Consider the following 19,056-nt stretch of genomic DNA (forward strand, 5'->3'; position numbering starts at 1 on the left):
CCAGATCTTCCTTGGTCACAGCCCCTCTGATTTGTGCTGTTCCTGCAGATGATTGAGCTGTTTTACACTTTTGCATGCTCCTCCCTTGGGTGTCCTGTTGCATCCTGCAGACAATGAACTGGAGAGGTGCAGGGAGACAGAAGTGGAAAGATGGATTTTCAGGAGCATAATTTTAGATCCATGTCAGAATCCTGTAACCACTCAGCCCTAAAAAGGCTTTTGGCCCATTTCCCCAACCTTGGGCCACTGTTGTGAGCATCCAAGTTCATTCCTAACAGGTTTCCACTCCTTTTTCCAGCCTATACTTACAGATATTCCTGTGGCAAACACAAAAACAGGAAAGCAGATGCAACTGCAGATCTTGGAAAATCTGAGACGTTTCCAACAGGGTCCTTTTATTATCCCTACCACCTTATTTTTTGGCACCAAGTGCCAACTAACCATGAAATAGCTGCTTCAGCCATGGGAAACTGACCACATCTCACTCTATTTCCCTCCCTCTGTGGTTCTATTTCACGTTGAGTTTTGATGAGCCTTACAGATATGTGCCCTTGGATGATCCAAAGTTTATAAAATAACAGTGAGATCCTCAAAGCAGTAGTAGGATAATGTATGGTGAGTAAAACCAAGGAGGAGACCATATAAAAGAAAGTGGGGGGAAAAGGGGAAATAGGAAAAGAGGGATGGGAAAAAAATAGATTAATGCAAAAATGAAAATAGGGAAAAGTCTGATAGGACTAAGTGAAGATGCAGGAGACAGAATGAAGAAGATGAATGGGTGGGCTGTAGGAAGGCAAAGGAAGGGGAAAGCTGAGTAAGGAGTGATGAAAGAGCTCCAGAGTGATGGGCTTGCAGGTGCATCTCAGCAGGTTGCCTCTGATGGGCTCTCTCAGGGACGCAGCGTGGCACCTGGGCTAATTTATAAAGGAAATGAAAAGGAAATGGACTCATTATAATGAACACCATTAATTCACCTCTTCAGACTCCACTGTTTGAACAGAGAGCATCAAACCTCTCAATTGTCATCTGTCTGTTCCATTCTTCTCTGTTGCCTGGTGGAAAGGACTGGTGAGCACAGACACCCCCAAAAGGCTGCACAGCCACTAATTAGCATATATATTGTTTGTCCTGGTACAAATTTATAGCAAACAGCAATATTTTACACTCCAGTAAAGTTAATAAATGAGGATTTAAGCTATAAAAATTTCATGTTCTTTTGTGCAAAGGTCAATTATAAATAGTTAAGCTCAGATTCATCCAAAAGCTCTGGGTTTCAGCAGGGGAAGAATAGAATGTGTTTTGGTCACTCTGGCTGCAGCTGGACAAATTCCTCCTTCACAGTGCCTGAGACACCTCTCTGCAGCAGCCCACTCATTTGTAGAGTGATTTTGGCCCTGAGGTGATGGATGTCCCATTTTAAAGGAAGAAGATGCTATGAAGTGTTGGAGGCAGGATCTCACTGGGCTAGGAGAGGGGACAATTTAATGGTTGGAGTTGTCTTTTCTGAGAAGGAATTCTGGAGCTGGAAAAGCAGGTGCATTCACTCAGCATCTCCAATGGTGTTACAAAAGACAAAGGTACAGAAAGAACTTAAGGAATATGGAAAACCCTTCCAAATTTTAGAGATAAAGGAAATCAAGTTTCAAGACATCTTTTATTTCATAGAATCCTAGCAGAATTTTTGAAAGGGATCTTAAAGTCCTATGGGCAGGGACACCTCCCACTATCCCAGGTTGCTCCAAGCCCTGCTCAGCCTGGCCCTGGGCACTTCCAGGGATCCAGGGGCAGCCACAGCTGCTCTGAGAACCTGTGCCAGGGCCTCAGTGCCCTCACAGGGAAGAATTTCTTCCTAATATTGAGTTTAAACCTTGTGCCTCTCAGTTTAACGTCATCCCTCCTTGTCCTGTCACTCCTCCATGTCCTATTTGTGTTACAGGAACATGTGAGATCCACGTTGTACCCAACTCTATAAATAAAGGAAGGAGAGGTGGCCTTGTTTTAAAGGGCATCATCTGCATATGAGTGATGGAAGGAGATGTTGGTGGTTCTCTGCATTGCTATTGACATTATTCCTTTATCACACAGTTGCAACAGCGAGACTTTAGCCTATTGTGTGAGGTCACAAGTGAACATGTCAAGATAGATGTCTCAAGGCTGGGGGTTTATAAGGTAAGGGATCAATGATTTATGGATTGATCCCCTTTCTAGTACAGGAAGAGAGAAAAAATATTGATCTTTACTGCAACACCCTACTTGAGAATGGAGGCACTAAATCAGACTTTTTTGTGAGATCCTGGGAATATTGGTCTGGAAGAGATAATTCAGTTGCAGGACATTGGAGCTTACAGGACAGACCAGACTGAACAGAGGATGCAGGAGTTAAGTTACCAAAAAGAGAGTGTGAAGAAGAGTATCTGAAGGCTTGACACCACAGGAGGCTGGGAAGGGAGAGGGCTGGATCCTGGGTCATGGAGGAAGCAGTGTTAAGCAAACTGTCACCCAGCATTTGTCACCAGCCTTAACCTGGTAACCAGGCAACTGAGAGATGTGTCAGAAGCTCCCTGCACCATCCAGAGCCAAGGGAAGTGTTTGGAAGAGAGGAGAAAAGGCTCAGGAGCTCTGCAGTTTGTGGGATCAGCAGCCCATCATCAGGGGCTGCAGGCTGGCAACTCAGGGGACACATGCAGGCTTTGTAGGGTAGATCGGGGGAAGCACGAAAGCATGGAAATGTAATCAGCATAGATGGGAGCTGTACTAAGGAACCCAAGCTTCAGTTAGTGCCAGCACTATCCACCTCTGAGCCATTCCTGTGGTTCTCCCAAATGCAGTTTGTCACTTTGTTTTTTTGTTTCCCTCTCCAAGGCTGTGCATCCCCTGTGTCCCTGTGGAGCTTCAGTCTCACTAAGTGTCATATTCAAGGACATGGACCATCCCTTCATTTGCCCCAAATCAGCCTCCACCAACTCCAGCAAAGAGAAGGACAGCCACAGGACTACAGAGAACCTCCCCTCTGCAGCAGGGGAGCATGGAGGAATAAATCTATTTAATTAGGCCACTGATATCTTGGGACCAGCATGTCAGCAGCTGGGAGCAAGGAGTCCCCCTCAATGAAGTGATATGCTGCAGGAAAGAGTTTGAAGCTCCTGGACAAGAATTTTGGCAGGGAACAGAAAGCTGTGTGGAGGAGACAATGGAAGGGCTTTGAAGAAAGGGTGGGAAGAAGGGGGAAAGAGAAGGGACAACCAGAAGAGTTGTTAATGCTCTGTGTGCAGCCAGGGAGGAGAACTCAGCAGGCAAAACTTGGATTTCTGCCTTAGGTTACAATGTAAGACGTAACCAAAAGTATGTATTCTATCACCATCTTCATAAGCTGTTAAAACAGGTTGGGCAATGTTCTTTATCTCTTCCATGACTCATCCCTGATAATTCTGGGGGGATATCTTCTGTTAAGGGGTCATTGAGTGTCCCTGCATGGCTGATAAAATTCCATCATCCATTGGGAGATGCTCCACCCAGAGGGAGGAGCCAAGCATCCCTACCTGGATACAATCTGAGGCTTGGAACACCACAGTAGGCTTTTCTACTGCATTCCCAGAGGACAAGAGCTCCATAACCACCCCTGGAGCTTCAGAGGAAAATCCCACCCTTCTCCAGGATCCCTGCTCCAGCAGAACCACAGCTGGCACTGCAGGAGGGCTGCAGCCACCGTGGAATGGGACTGTGCCACCACCCTGACCCACAGGGTGCCAGGTTGTATCCTGACTCTGTCAGTTTAAGTCAGTGTTTCTTTATTACTGACTTTATCTCAATTTTCCTATTAAATTGTAATTCTGACTTGGGATTTCCCACTGGTTTGCTTCCAAACTAGTACACTTTCCCATTCTCCCGCTTTTCACTTGGTGAACTTGGAAGTTGTCCCTGGGAACACAGTGTGCAGAGTTACCAGCTGTCTACAAGGAGGAGCCCCAGACACCACAGATTTTGAAAGGGGCTTAATGATAAAGTTGAATGAAATTAAACTGTTTCCATCACAATAATCTGTGAGTTCATTTCCCCACATTTCTACATGCTCTGTTTTTTCCTGCTTGACGTTAAAGGAGCAATGCAGCAGCAGAGAACAAAAACAGGATGGGAAAGAAGAATCCATCTCCCAGGATCAGCAGAAGCTGTTGGCTGCTGCTGCCAGCATGGCTCAGCAAAGGTCACCCCAAATGGACAGAGCTGTGAGTTTTGCAAGAGGCTGGAAAGTAAAAAGAGGCCAGGCTTGAGCTGGGCTGCTAAGGGGCTTTCAGAGATGCCCCAGAAAGGGGAGGGATGCTGATGTCTGCACTTGGTCAGGAGATAGCTCAGCAAGGAAGCCAATGCAGCTGTGACTGTCATGTTGGCTTTGCTTCATTTACAGCACCTGTTAACTACACAAGGTTTGTGTGGGGAACAGCTGGTGAGGTCCCTCCCTCTGTCCTGCTTCTGCATGAGCTGGCCTGCTTGTGTTCTCAGCATGTCAGACCCAGGAGGTTCTTGTCCTTGTGTGTCCAGGCACCGTTCTCATTATGGCTCTAGTTATGTAACTTCCCAATTTTAAATTAAACTGTGAAACAATTTTGCAATTTCTTTTCATCTCAGACCATAAAGGATGGCAAAATAATGGAGAGGGGGAAAGCATCTCTTCAGCTTGGATGTTTTCAGGACCCTTGTGTACTTCAGCTTGTTAATTTCTGATCCCTCTGCTCCAAACCTTCATCCTCTGCATTGTCCATAGGTGAAGATTTTTGCCCTTTACACTTTTCAAATTACTTGAGTCAGTATGGAAAAAGCTTCTGAAATTTAAGATACAGAACTTTTGTCACTCCCTCAAGCCCAAGGGAGATCATATTTGTTAGGCTGTGGTATATTTGTGACTGGAGAGCGCACTTTCAGAAGATGTTTACACAGATTATTTCAGATATAACTCCCTGGGTTTTTTGATATTTATATAAAGTTTGGTGAAGACTTCAAATACAGCCTGGATCTCATTGTATAATAGCAAAGGTGCACAAGGAAAAATGACAAACCTTGTGACAGCACACACCTTCACGAGTTAGGAGAGGTCCTGCCACCCAGGAGTTCAAGCAAAGGGAGCAAAATAGGACTGCAAAAGTCCAGGAAAATGGAAGTGCTGATATCCTGCATTAAGAAGAGACTTGGATTAGAGTGATTCACTGATTGAGAAGGAGGCAGCCACAGGAGGGTATTTTTGTACTTTCAGTGGTCTCCAGTTTCAAATGATGTGTCTTTAATCTTGGCACTGATGGTGCTGGCCAAAGCCCTGCCCTGGTATTGCAGAAATCAACTGTTTTCCAAATACTGAGTGCTGGGCACTGTGCTGCACAAGAGCAGGGTGAGAGGCAGCAGCCCTGTTCCCAAAAAGCAGGAGGAGATGGTGGAGGGCACATCCATCCCAGAGGACACCCACGTCTGCTGCTGCTGTTTCCACATGGGAAGTGAGGCTGCAGAAGGGCTTGAAGGAGCCCAAGGACTATGAAAGGGGTGCCCTGTGATCCACATCAACTCCTGAAGCTCCAGCTGTGCTGGTGCGGGTGCTTAGTGTACATAGGTTAGTCATCCCCTCTCTCACCTGGATATATTAACTCCTCAGGAGTTCAAAAACTCATATAGATTCAGAAATTTGGAAGCTCAGGCCGCTCTCATCAAAGCTTTTGATGTTATTTTCTCTGGGAGTCAGAGGTGGATTCCAAACACCCTCGGGGATTCACCTTTAATAAACACTTGTGGGGTGAGCGGGTGGAGAGCATGCAGCCAGGCCCCTGTTATTATATTTTCCCCTTGTTCAGTACCTCTCTCACTCAAATATCTCCGAGCTGTAGGGGGTTGCTTGTTGTGATAGGGATCTTATTGCAATTAATTTCTCATCCAAATTAAAACCAGAGAGTCAGGCTCACCTTGCTGTGCTGACAGAGTTCTTTTCATGGAGCAGAGTAAGGCCAGTGGTCCTTGGCAATGACATAGCTGGGAGGTGGAAATTCACTGTGTCACTGTCTGAGAAGACAAAGGACCATTGAGCTATGGAAAAATTAAAGCTTGCCCCAATTCCCCCACTGAAGTCCATAATCAAGCTTGGAAGCAACAGAGATGCCTTCAGACCACAGCCTAGTGAGGCAGTGACACAGCAAGTGCCATCTGCAGCTGCAGGAGGCTGCAGCAGAGCAAAATCCCAGTGCCATGTTACCTGCCATGGGTACAGCTGCCCGGGTGCTGCAGCAGGCTGGTCCCTGAGATGTTGGTCACATCCCTTTTCTCCTGGCAAAACCATCCTGGGGCCCTGGGGCTGCTCCAAGTGTCCCCCCAGGCCCTGCTGTGTCCCTCTGCAGTGTGCTGTAGGAAAAGCATTGACAACATCCAGCTGTCTGCCACAGCTACAGGTCCTTCTTGGCGGGTGACAGTGGCAGTTTGAGCAGTTTCCTCAGTGGAGCAGGATTTGGCACCTCCAGGGGATGTGGAGAGGAGCCAGGCTGAGACTGCCCTGATCTGAGTCACGGAGTGACTTGCAGAATTCCTGTGACTCAGTAGCTGAAGGGTTTGGGTTTCTGTTCTTGGGCTTATTCCCAAATCTTGACACCACCATAGCCTCAGTATCTCCAGCAGGAAGGAGCCAGTGGTGGGGCTGCTCTGAATTGCTGCCCAGAAATCTAAATCACAAATGTTTCCCCTTTGAAACCCCCTCCTACACAGCAGCAGAGGCACGGGCTCCAGGGTTTATTTTATGTTTTGCTATTTTATTCACACTCTTTCTTTCTTGTCTTCAAAAGGTGCTGCTCACAATGCAGAGGGAGGATCTATTTCTTAGTTTGAGAGGGAAAAATGTAAATGTGGAACAATACTTGACAAAATAAACCTATGAAGGGAAATCTTCCAGCAGTGTTGCTTTTTGTTGTGAGTTATTATGTACACCCCCTGCTCTGATATTATTTTATAATCTGAAATACCACCATGCAGTAATTAAATAATTAAATACAAATATATTATTACATCTTTGACTGGCTTAATAATGGACACCTTGGGCAGGGTCACCTGCAAAGTAGAGGCAGCTGGTGGCCCTTGTCCCCTGTTCTGTCTGCTCATTTCTCTCTGCTGCAGGCCAAGAACCATGGGCCTCCCAGCTGAGGGAGAAATTCGAGCACAGGAAGCAATTTATTGTCAAATAAAGACAACCTCTGACATCAGTTTCATTTCTTGTTTTTATTGACCCATTTCACACATCTGCAGTCAATTTTCAAAGCCTGTTAGGGGCAGGTGTGCTCTTCTGTCCTGGTTAAGTGGCCTCACTTCGCAGGGCTTCCAAAGAGCACAACCAGGCAGCATCACCTGAGTCCAGGCTCAAACTCCTGGTGTCAGCTGCTGCATCCCCTGTCCCTGGAGCCCAGGAGTGGGACAGCCTGGAAGCCAGGCAGAGAAAAGCTGTGAGAGGTAAAGCAGGAGGAGTAAGGACTGGAACTGGCTTAAGAATAAAGAGTGAAAGTAAGAGTACAGCTGGATAATGGGGTTTGCCATGTCAGATCAGGACAGAAAAAGGTGAGGCAGCAGAATAGGAGGATAAGATGGTGTTAATATGAAATTGTGCTGTGGGAGATAGAGTTGGAAGAAGAAATGTTTATGGGAAGGAGAAAAGAGAGAAGGCAAGAAGAAATAAATAAATAATTAGTCTGAGGAAGACAAAGAAATGAAAAAAAAAAAGTGTAGCAGAAAGAGTTTGTACTTCTTCCTGCAGCTGCTGGGTCCAGCTGGTGATTTATCATTCTGGGGCTGTGATTTAGAGGCTTTTCTTTTTCATCTCCCACTGTCCCAGGTGCCCTGTCCAGCCTGGCCCTGGGCAATTCCAGGGATCCAGGGGCAGCCACAGCTGCTCTGGGCACCCTGTGCCAAGGCCTCACAGGGAGGAATTTCTTCTCTTAGCAGATTTGGGTCCATGGTTACATCCATTCCTGAGCCCCAAGAGCTGGAAGCCAGCCAGGGTTGATCAGAGACTCCAACCTTCTCCTGCTTCCTCACTGGAAATCACTACCTGCCACCTCAGGAACTGCTGAAATATGTTCTCCACACCTCCTCTGAGCTCCCCACCCTCAGAAGCCTCCTTGGATTTCCAATTTAATTCCTCCAGGGAGAGTGTGCCTGAAAGAAAGAAGCATAAGCTTACTAAATGAATCTCTTAATCACTGTCATTTTAGTCCTAAAAAACCTAGCAAAAACAAAGGTATAATTTCTGCACACAAATGGAAGTCCAGCAGTGAATTTCCCCTCTGATCACATCCCTCTGGAGAAATCTTTCTTGATGAGCTGATTTTTATACATCTATAAAGCACATTTTCTTTGATATTTTCAACGCTCAGCAAGGTGAAAATGCTGGTCAAAAATGGTTTATTTCTATGCAGAGAGAAAAGCAATGTGTGCCCAAGCTTTGAAGTCTTGACTAAACCACAGTATTCTCCGGAGGTGCTGAGCTCAGGTTGTTCTGGTGGATCAGGCTTTAACCTGCTAAGACTGAGAGGACATTTAAACTCCTGATGGTGTTAAAGTTGTCCCATGTTCCCAGCTGGTCAAAATTTTGGTGCACCCAATATGAAATATCATAGTTAAATTAATCTGAATTAATAAAATGTGATTTATTCTGCATTTTAAAGGGTCATAACACACTCAGGGGGCATGAGGCAGAAGGAATACACCTTTCTCCTTATGTTGGAGCTCACAGCATTTAACCATGTTCAAGTTTGGCCTGGTGATCCTGTGCCCCCCTGGTGAGTGAAGTGCCTGTGGTGAATCTGGGATTTTGGACAAACTGGCATAGATATTGTCTCCTTGCAGCTAATTGTCCTGAGATAAATCTTTCTATGAGGAAATAGCTCTGCCTACAAAAGAAATAAGTGATTTGTGAAGGAAAGGCTGCAATGAAAAAGCAGAAAGCTCAATAGTGCAGTGAGTTACCTGAAAATAGAGGAGGAATGGCAGGAACTGAAAGCAGAGCCCCACTTTTCATCCATGCAGTGGGCTCGCCACACCAGGGGAATGTTCTCCCAGATTTGTGCAACAAAAGGAATGTAAAGAAGCCCCACCATCCTCTGCTTCCTCCCCCAGCTGGATTAAAATTGTGCATTCAGAAAGCGAGCCGGGATGGATTCCATGTAATAAATTCTGTTTGAAAGCTGGAAGGTTTGCAGCTAGCAGAGGAGGGAAGCTCTGGGACAGCCTTCAGCAAGAGGAGTGGGTGGCAGGCAGCAGCCTGATGGGTTTTATGATGAAGCTTGATCAGGTTTCGAGTGGGTTTGCATGGAACAGTTGCCCAAGATAGCAGGGACTGGATGCTATGACCTTTGAGGGCTCTTTCCATCACATGTTCCCTGCAATTCCAATGAAATCATGGGGTATAACAGACATAGTTCAATATTTTTCTGTTTCATGGAAGGTACTTTAGTTTACACCAGCTGAGAATTGCCCTAGTGTGGCCAAAGCCAAGGCTGGCAATCTTTAATCCTTGACACGTGTGACAACACCTCAGTCCTCTCAGCCCCCACCTGGCTTCCTGATAATACCAAGGATGGCTTTATTCTGCAGGGCCTTTTTCTATTGTAGAGATGTCAGCAATGGCCTATCTGGTGCCACATTCAAATAGATATTTCTCCCTTTGTCTGGCAATAAAAGATACCTTGAAAGAGCAAGGATGGTGGTGAGAGTGTCAGGTGGGGTCACGAGGCGCAGGCATTCCACAAAAGGGAACAAAATAACAATGAGAAAATACCTCAAAATACTTTCCAGATATAGCAGCCTAATTAATACAGCTATTGTTTGCTCAGTGGCTGAACCTCCTTTTCCTGTGCTTGGAAATGACTGCTGGGGAATTAGAAGGATCTTGACTTGTTTCTCAGCTTTAGCCCTAACAACCTGCTTTGATGGAGAAATGTGTATGAAATCAGGTGGCTGATACTCAGCATGGGAACTCTGGGTTGTGTCAAAACCAACCAGCACAACATGAACGTGGGATGCAGAGTACTGACAATGTAATGCCTATTTTATGTATCTATATCTATATATATCTATATCTCACAGAGGGACAGTGTGCCCCCAGTCAAAGTGCTGGATGGACTACAAACAGAACAAAAAAGGCAACCACAGAACCTTACAATTCAACCGGGTTATGGCACAGAAAAAAAAAATAATTCCACAAAAAGGTGTTGGGCAAATAAACACAAATAATTATATCCTTGAGGAGGATAACTCACAGAAAGGCAGAATGAATCAAGTAAATTAGAAATAATTCACAAAGCAAAATTAGCCTGACAAACCTGTGGCTAGAAGTCAATCAGAGCAGTGCCCAGGTTCAGTGTCACCTCCCTTGGGGCAATGCTGAGCATGGACAGTGACTCAGTGGGGATGCATCAGCCTGGACAAAAAAGCTCTCCCAGCCCACAGCTCACCAGACCACAGCTGTGCCCATGTGTACCCATCCATTTCTGGTCAGAGAACAACAGTGGCTTTGTGGAACCTGCTGTTAAGCTTTGTAAGACTTCCAGCTTTGTGGGGCTCCTTTCCCAGTTTCTGTGGTCAGCCAAAATGGCATCTGTTGTGCTGCTGCTCCTCTGCAGACTGTCAGAGATCTGCTGTGCATGCACTGCTGGTTGAAACAGGCAGTGCTGGACTCATCCCTGGGCATTTTGGGATATAAAAAGAAGGATCTAGTTCAAGAAGAGCATAAAACAAATTTGTCCAAGCTGCACGGGAAAACAAGCCCGGTTGCACATTTTTTGTGGATTAATTTATCCTGCAGGCAACAGAAACATTCATGGTTTTTCTTGCTGTTCATAACACTGAAAAGCACCTCTGCATTTGACATGGGCTCAGCATCAAGGTGTCCCTCCATCTTCCCCTGTGATTCCCAGAATCACACAATGGTTTGGGTTAGAAGAAACCTTGGAGATCATCTCATTCCCAGCCCCTACCATGGGCAGGGACATTTCCCACTAGCTCAGATTGCTCCAAGTCCTGTCCAGCCTGGCCTTGGACACTCCCAGGGATGAAGCAGCCACAGCTTCTCTGGGAAATCTGTTCTGGGACCACACCACCCTCACAGAGGAGAATTTCTTATTATTATCCAATCTAATCATCTGAAGGGGCAGATTAGAATAGGGAACAGATCAGGGCTCCATGCTCCCTGACTGTATCCCTGGAGGAGGGAATGGTGTCCCTGGACAGATGTCCTGCTCCTGCCAGCAGACACGGGAGCACAGTTTCTGTGCATCCCTGCTGCTGCTGAGGAAAGACTTGGAAGTGCTGTCTAAAACTGCACTTTTAGGAAACCTCAGCAGCTGCCCAAGGACAGGAGCTCACTTAATTGCTGTATCAGTGCATTCAGAGCTCCTCACTATCTCACCATCACCCCAGCTAAACACGAATTATCCATTTGTCCTTGGAAGCAGCCATCCCCCTGCGCAGGGATTACAGCACTCCTGTGCCACATGAACCATGCACAGCTCTTTTCCTCCTGCTCCCCCCAAAGATATCATCCCCCTGCCTTTCCCCCAGTCACGACAGCTCCTTCTGTTCCATTTAGAACGTTTGCACTCGTTTGTTTTCCATCAGACAGGCTTCAAGGCACTGCATCCAGTGACCTCTGGCAAAGGGATGGGAATAGCACACACTTTTATCCTGGCACCAGGCAGCAGCAGTGACAAATTGGTTTACTTTTCTGCCTGACACTGGGGGTTCTGTGTAGGGAAAGGGGGTTTATTAGCCTGGACTTATGCATCTGAAATATGCTGTGTAAACTCTCTTCTCTGATGTTATTTAAAATATGTATTTGGCCTTGTCTCTTATAGCCTTGACATGCAGTGAGTTTTGCCCAAATGGATGGAAGCTTCTGGTTAGAAATAAACTTGTTATCATGATATGCTGGGATTTTAATTTTTTTTTTCTTAAATTTAACAGCTAAATATAAATGTTCAGTTGTGTATGGATGTTATGTTAGGAAAAGGAACAGCACATACATCCACACTTTCCAGCACAAAAATATCCAGCCATTTACCAGAGAAAAGAGATTAGGAGGTGTGCACAGCCACAAACATTTCTCCAAGCCCAGGGGAACATTTTGGAAAGAAAGTACTGTTCCCACTTCTCTCCTTCTAGAGCGAGCAGAAATAACCCAGCAGATGGGGGATTCTGGGTGATTCTTGGCAGCACAATGTGATAATAGCATTGAATTTGGTTTCACTGTGTTTTGCCAGCACTGCCCTGCCCTGCAGCTCAACCCCTTCCATGGGCACATCCACCTTTGGGAGTGCCCAGCAGAGTGGCAGAGGAAATAAAACAGTGGAGATAACTTGTGTGGAATTCAAAGTACTGACCCTCTCTGCACAGCCTGTAAGGCCTGCTGATAAAAGCACTAACAGGTGGCTCCTGTTGTCTTTGTTATACTCATCACCAATTTAAAAATCAAGGAAAGGTTATAGCACTTGAGGTCTTTTCCTCAAGAGCCTGCACAACCATTTCCAAGAGGACACGTGTGCATGTGAATATTCATTTCCTACCCTGGCTGGGCTTCTTGCCGTGGTTCTGAGGATGCTCACAGTGCCCATCTCAGCTTGGTGCCCTATCACCACACCATTTGCAGTGTTCCCATGTTGCTGCTATGTCCTGACCTCAGAGAGTCAGGCTCAATGCAACCTCCTCAGAAAAACTCCATTTGTGTTCCCTCCTCCGCTCTCTTTTTTCCGTGGCTGATGTTATCTCCTGTTATCTTAATTACATGCTTTAAGGGTGCCTGCTGCACAGATCATTGATGGAGTTTGATGTTTGTTAATATCACATTGCATTATGAGAATCTGGTACATTAAGAGCTTGGTGTCTTTCCAAATTATTCTGAAGATATAAAAAAAAAAAACCTTAATAAGCAGCCCACTTTAACTAATACAGACTAATAAGTTGGGAAGGCAGAGAGTGAGTTTGGGAACATGTTTATTTGAAGGGTTTTAAGAAAATTATTTAAAGAGCCCTTGCACAAGACTTGCTGTTCAAGGTCAGGGTTTATTGTCAGGATTTGGATTAGTGCTGCTGGGGACAGCAGACACCAATTTGTGGTCATATTAAGTAAACCTTCCCACTTGTATTTAATTTTCCCAAAACAGCAATTTGTCTTTAAATATGAACACTTATCTAAATCAGATACAGATGGTTGTTTTTATCAAATGAATGCTGTTTTATCACTTTAAAAGCTTTTGTTCTTAGTCAAGTGAAGGCAGTGGGCAGCACTCCCTTGTTTTTGAAAGAAGAGCATATGCTTTTTAATTTGAAATGTAGCACTAATAGCATTATCCACAGGGGTATAGGCTGTGCTATTGTGGATTGTGGATAATGCATTTATGCTCAAATATCCTTTATTCCCTCTTGAGTGAAAGAATTTAACAGCATATTGCATTATCATGCCATGGAGAATATAGTTTACTGCAAAAGTGAAATTTTTGACAGTATTAACTCTTCTTATAAGTCTGTGTTGAAAAAAAAAACCAACCCTCAACTTATCATGAACAACTAAAAAACGCTGTTGAGGGGAAATCTGGAGATGAGACAGACAAAAGCCAGACACAGTTTCAAAAACTGCCAGGCACATCCTTCTTTTGCCTTTCTCAGTCCCTGCTCCCTTCTCCCCAGAAGTTGGTGCTCGTGCCACAACAGAGCCACGCTGGGGAATGCAGCAGAATGGGGAGAAAAAGGTTTGGGATACACAAACTCAGCCCACTCGTGACTTCCTGTGGCAAACTCCTTTTCCCCAGGGCTGGAAGACAAATGGTTTAATAACCCAGAATGCTGGGCTCTTTGCTTCAGCAAAGTTGACTCTCTGCATTCAGCCTCACTCACAGGTGTCTCCCACAAGCTCCTGGGAAAATGCTGAACAAACAGAGATCGTGGCTCGGACGCCCAGGACTGGCCTTGCATTGTTTGCTTTTTATTATAAAGCTTATCTAGCTCTGTCATATGGTTAAAAACTGGAGCCTTGCCTCCAAGATAGCAGTGGGAAAGCAAGAAAAGCTTGTGTGCATTTGTCTTCAGGTCAGTTCTATAAAGGAATATACTGATGCAGCCCTCAACAAAAAATGCATGGGAGAAACTATCAGCAAGAGAGAGAGCAGGAGAAAGTCCTAACTTTGTTCCCATCATGTGGTTTTCTGGAAATGAAAAGGCTGGGCACTTCTTTCATGCTCTTTCACCGGAGGACTGGCTGTGCTCCAGAATTTATGTGAAGTGCTGGACTGGATCCTTCCACTCAGAGATAGGGAGTGTGACCACAACCCAGCTGGAGGGACATTTGGAAAACAAACCAGGTCTTGCACCCTATTACCACCTGCCCCATGTCCTGGTTAAGCCAGGGACATTAAGCCAAACCTGTTAGAGCCATCAACATAGAATGAGGTGAGAAAGGATGAGAAGCTCAATGAAATGAAGGCACCAAGGGGCACAATGTCCAAGTGGGGCAGCAAAAGAGAAGAAAGAGGTTTTGGAAATGAAGCTGGACACTGAGCGTCCACTTACTGCTTTGTAGGAGGAAGCACAGCAGGAATTCCAGCTGTCTCCCTGGAGGATTTAGCTTGAACCTGCCTGTTGGGCATCAGTTCCTTCAGACCTGGTTAGGACAAGACAGGAGGTCCATCCTGCAGCTCCACATGCAGAGTCACAGAGTGTCCATCACAATGATTATTGTAAAACACAGAAATAGCTGGGTTTCTTCAGCTAAGGGAGGATTAATTTTACCCAGTTTTAGTCCTGTAAAAGTTTAAATGTCTAAGCAAGTGATCCAGCCCTCTTGTACAGGCTGTGAGGAGAACGGGAGGAATCTCCAGAGCATGAGTCACCTCTCCTAATGTACAGTGTCTGAAGTGGGTGGGATGAGTCATTCTCCAAAGGTAACAGTCTCTTTCTGGCTTAAATGACTAGTTAAACTGAAAGCCTGACTTCGTGGTGGCAGAAGTTAGCCATCCTCAGTGTCACCAGCATTTGTCTCAAGTTATTTCCACAATTATAGCAGGTTGAGGTGTCTTCCTCCTCACTTAATGGCACTTCAAAGGACTGTTTTGTGCTTTCTCCTGGAATCTGCACATCTCTGCCCTTCAAAAATGGTGCTGAAATGGTTTGCTCAAGTTTCATGGAGTCAGAGAAATTAAAGGCTGTTGGAAACAGAAAGTCACTTGACCCATCCCTAATCCACAGACAGAAAACTGCAGTTCAGTTTTGTTATTCTTAATGTTTTCTTCTTTCAATAATATCTCCCAACAGTCAGTGAGAAAATTTCAGTTGTTTTCAATGGGCTTTGATCCAAGCCTGCAGAGAAAGCAATAGAGGAAATTCAGCTGCAGAGGCAAATCAACAGAGGGGAAAGGTAATGGCATGAGAGAGCTAAAAGACGTAATTGTGATATGAGGGGAGAAAGGGGAACAAAAAGAGGTGCTTTAAAGGCTGAGCAGATGAGGAGCACAGAGGCAGAGCTCAGTGAAGAGGAGATCTGGGCACGGAGAGAGGGACAAACTCATACCCTTGAAACACGCGTCTCTCCACCACTGCAGCATTACTTCAATTTGAAAATGCCTAACTGCTCTTCAGTTTAATCATTGCTGCACTTTTGGGTATAAGATGAATAATTAAGCCTGGGAGTAGAATACAGCAAGTGTTAATAGGGCAGGAGGTACTGCAAAGTCCTTATAAAAAGCTGTGCTTGCAGCACGAAGTGGCTGCTGCTCTCTGTGTCCCCAATCATGGAGTGAGGAGCAGGAAAGTACTAAATTAAATGAAGTGCATCTGTATCCATTCTGCTGGACTCTTTTCCCCCTGTGTTTGATACTATTTCTTGCTAAATAATACCCTGTCTCTAGCAAAGGCTGAACAGTGTAATTCTGAATTTTCCTTCCAAATCCAGCCAGGACAGGAATCCTGCACAGCCCTTCCTTCCACGCCTGCACCTGAGGGCTCCCACAGGCACAGCCTTCTCCCTTATGTAACTCCATGTCTAAAGAAACTCTCTGGTGCCTTAAAGAGATAATTCAGTCTGAAGTGGAAGCATTGTAAAATTCATCCTCTCCGAGGACCTGAAGATTTCTTCCTCTTGCTGCCAGAAGATCAGCATGAAGAAGTAAATGCCACTTCACGGTGTGAGAGACAACAATTAAACAAGGTCTGAGAAGACCTCCAGGATGACCCTGCTTGAGCTGGGAGGTTGGGCCAGGTGACTGCACTGTGATCCCTTCCAGCCTGATCCATTCTGTGAAGACACGGGACCATGCACACAGCAAGAGGAGACACAGCCAGGAAAAGCTGCCCCTGGGATGAAGCACAGCCATGAATCCATGTACAAAGCCAGTGGTTGTGGTTTGCTGCTCTGTCTGCTCTGCCCTCCACCTGGAGTGCCTCCCTTTCCCTTAGCACCCTCTTCCTCAGACCAACGAAGCAGCAGCCCAAAGGACAGAAGGTCGTATTTGAGTCACCCAAAACTCACTGAATCCACTGAATTATCCTGGGACAGTGTGCAGGGTGTTCAGATATTTGAATCACCCAAAACTCATTGAATGCACTGAATTACTCTGGGAAAGTGTGCAGGGAGTGTTGTTCACTCCTCTGGGAGGTCAGACCAGCGATGCAATGCTCCTCTTTCAGGTCTTCATTTTTCACACACACCCAATTAAACAGAGCTGTGTACATTAATCAAATTAGGTAGGCAGGAAGAAAGACAGATTGTTATTTTTAAGTCCTTGGAAGATGTTTGGGATTGAGAGGTCATAAAAGTAAAGAGGGAGGTCAATAAATAGAAAGGAAGAAATTATTTTTAACCTTTGCAGATAAGGTATTTTTAGAGCAATCACCTGAAAGCTCCCTGAACTACACAGAGTGATAAGCACAGCTCAAACTGGCGGCTGCAGCCTCACCTTCCCTGGCTTCTTTAAAGTGAGTTTTCAGTGTAAGGACTTTTTTCTTTCCCTTTTTCTTCTACCTGAAGTTCTTCCTGCTCTCCCTTAGGCACCTCAGAAAGTCTAGTGCCTGTATGGACATTTGAGGAGATTGCTAAGTGGGTATTTTTCCTCCTCTTTGATTTGTTTTTCATCCCTTTTTTTTTTTTTTTTTTGGTCTCCTCTCCCCTTCACAGGAAGTGGAAGGATGACAATCTGAGCTTCTCCAGGCCAGCAAATAAAAAAAAAACAAAACCAGAGGGGCTAGGAGGACACAGCTTTGGCTGGAACATCACAGATGGGGTCACATGTGGGGCAGGAGCAGTGGCTGCATCAGAGGCAGAAGACCCAGGCAGAGCTGCCTGAGGGGCCTGGGTGTGTTTGCCAGTGGTGGGAGAAGGTGACATCACTGGATTTTTAATTTTCTTTTTGAACACTCTGCCATACAACTTCACCAATTATCCATGTCACACCTTGTCAGCAGGAGATGGGATCAATACCATCATTTTCACAGTCTGGACAACAGTCCAGGCAAATTTAGGTGCAAGAAAACAGCTTTGGATCAGGTTAAACTTAGGACAGGCCTCACACAGATACTCCTCTCTAAAGCTGCAGACAAAAGCCTGGGATGCAATAACTATATTGTGTATAAAACACTTTTTTTGGCTCTCTACTCTTCTAGAAAGGACCAGATCTTCAAAATAATTCAGCATAATCCACGCTGTGCCATAACGTGCAAGCTGTGAATTTAAAACAGATCTTCTCAAAGGAGGGAAGATGTCTCAGCGTCTTCCTCAACCTGAATTACCATTTTTCCTGCCAAGATGCCAAGCTTTTGAATGTGTCAATATGTTGACATGTTGCCATAGTTTGAGGAAAACAATAATTTTGGAGCCATCTTCCCATCTGCTGCGTGAATTTGATTGTCTCCCTGCTGGCCACTTCACTGAGAGCCACGGTGCCTCTGCCTTCATGGATTTCCAGAGTGAGGACAAGGAAAAGGAATTTTCTCCCTTTCAGGGATCAAAGTAAAGCACAGAAGATCCCAAAAGATAAATATTTGACTTTGGAACATGAAAAAAAAGAGAAAAGGAATAGCAGCATCATGGGAATAAATCTCTCTGGGTGTCCTGCAGTCTGGATGTACATTTGTATTGCAAAGACAGGAGCTGGGGATGTGGTGTGCAAAGATGTGCGTTTTACAAGAAAATATAATCAGTTAAGAGACCTCTGGGAAATCACAGAATGTGTGTACACTTTATGGTTTGTGTAAAATTAAACGCTTTTTTTCCCCCTTCAAGATATTGATCCTTGTTCTTTTATTATTATTTATTATTATCATTTCTTTTCTTTCACTCTCCTTTGATTATCCATGTCCTGGTCTTTCTGGTCCCTTGTTTGAATTGGGCCTCTTTAGGTGAAACAGGCCTATAACTCTCATCTCTTCTCTCTTATGCTCTGAATAATTATAGGTTTCCCAGGAAATCTGGCCTTCAGTAGAAATTTTGTGAAGGTTTTGAAAGATTTTATTAGAAAACACTTGGATCCTGCACAATTATCAGTTCTGAAAGGTGCTTTGCCCACCCCCTCCGTGGAAGGGCTATTGATCATCTCACAAAGGCAAGGCAGGTACTCACAGAGAGAGGAGTTGAGGTTTGGTTGTCTTTTCAACATCAGTGATAAAATTGCATCTAATGTTCACCTCATTCACCTTAACTCCAGTGGTCTGCACTAATTAAGGTGAAGCAAGCAGTGCTGGTTAATAAAGAACACTGTAATTCAGCTTGTGCTGGGCAGTGATTGCGACAAGAGGAAAAACCCAATAACTGATTTAAAAGACGGGCTTTGATTACCAGAAATATCTGGGGCTTTTGTCCCCTGATTGCAGAGCACACACTGCAAAACCCTGCCACCATCAATGGCTCTAACGTGACACTCAAAATACCTTCTCAACCTTTCAAGTTGGGCTCCAACTTGTCGAGTCGTGCTTTAAAATATTGTAGATGGTCCTCAAAACGCTGTCTTCTGTTTTGCAAAAACACTGTTCTGCTTGGCCATATGTGCCACCACCCTGCTCCCAGGTCCT

At 45.1% G+C, this 19,056-nt stretch overlaps 2 long non-coding RNA genes across 4 annotated transcripts; one reads left to right on the forward strand and one right to left on the reverse strand.

The window, feature by feature from the left end:
* LOC135283274 (uncharacterized) lies at window positions 1-6,351 on the reverse strand. Its single transcript, XR_010349123.1, has 3 exons — window positions 5,940-6,351; window positions 5,069-5,163; window positions 1-118 (listed from the first exon to the last, which is right to left on the reverse strand). It is a non-coding gene; the product is annotated as an uncharacterized LOC135283274 (long non-coding RNA).
* Window positions 6,352-7,296: 945 nt separating this feature from the next.
* LOC135283273 (uncharacterized) lies at window positions 7,297-9,897 on the forward strand. 3 transcript variants are annotated; one of them, XR_010349122.1, is made up of 2 exons: window positions 7,297-7,569; window positions 7,954-9,897. It is a non-coding gene; the product is annotated as an uncharacterized LOC135283273 (long non-coding RNA). The 3 variants fall into 3 exon arrangements; XR_010349120.1 differs by having other exon boundaries at window positions 7,297-7,464; window positions 7,951-9,897; XR_010349121.1 differs by having other exon boundaries at window positions 7,297-7,464.
* The last annotated feature ends 9,159 nt before the right edge of the window (window positions 9,898-19,056 follow it).

This window comes from Passer domesticus, chromosome 18 (genome assembly GCF_036417665.1).
Source record: "Passer domesticus isolate bPasDom1 chromosome 18, bPasDom1.hap1, whole genome shotgun sequence".
NCBI lineage: Eukaryota > Metazoa > Chordata > Aves > Passeriformes > Passeridae > Passer > Passer domesticus.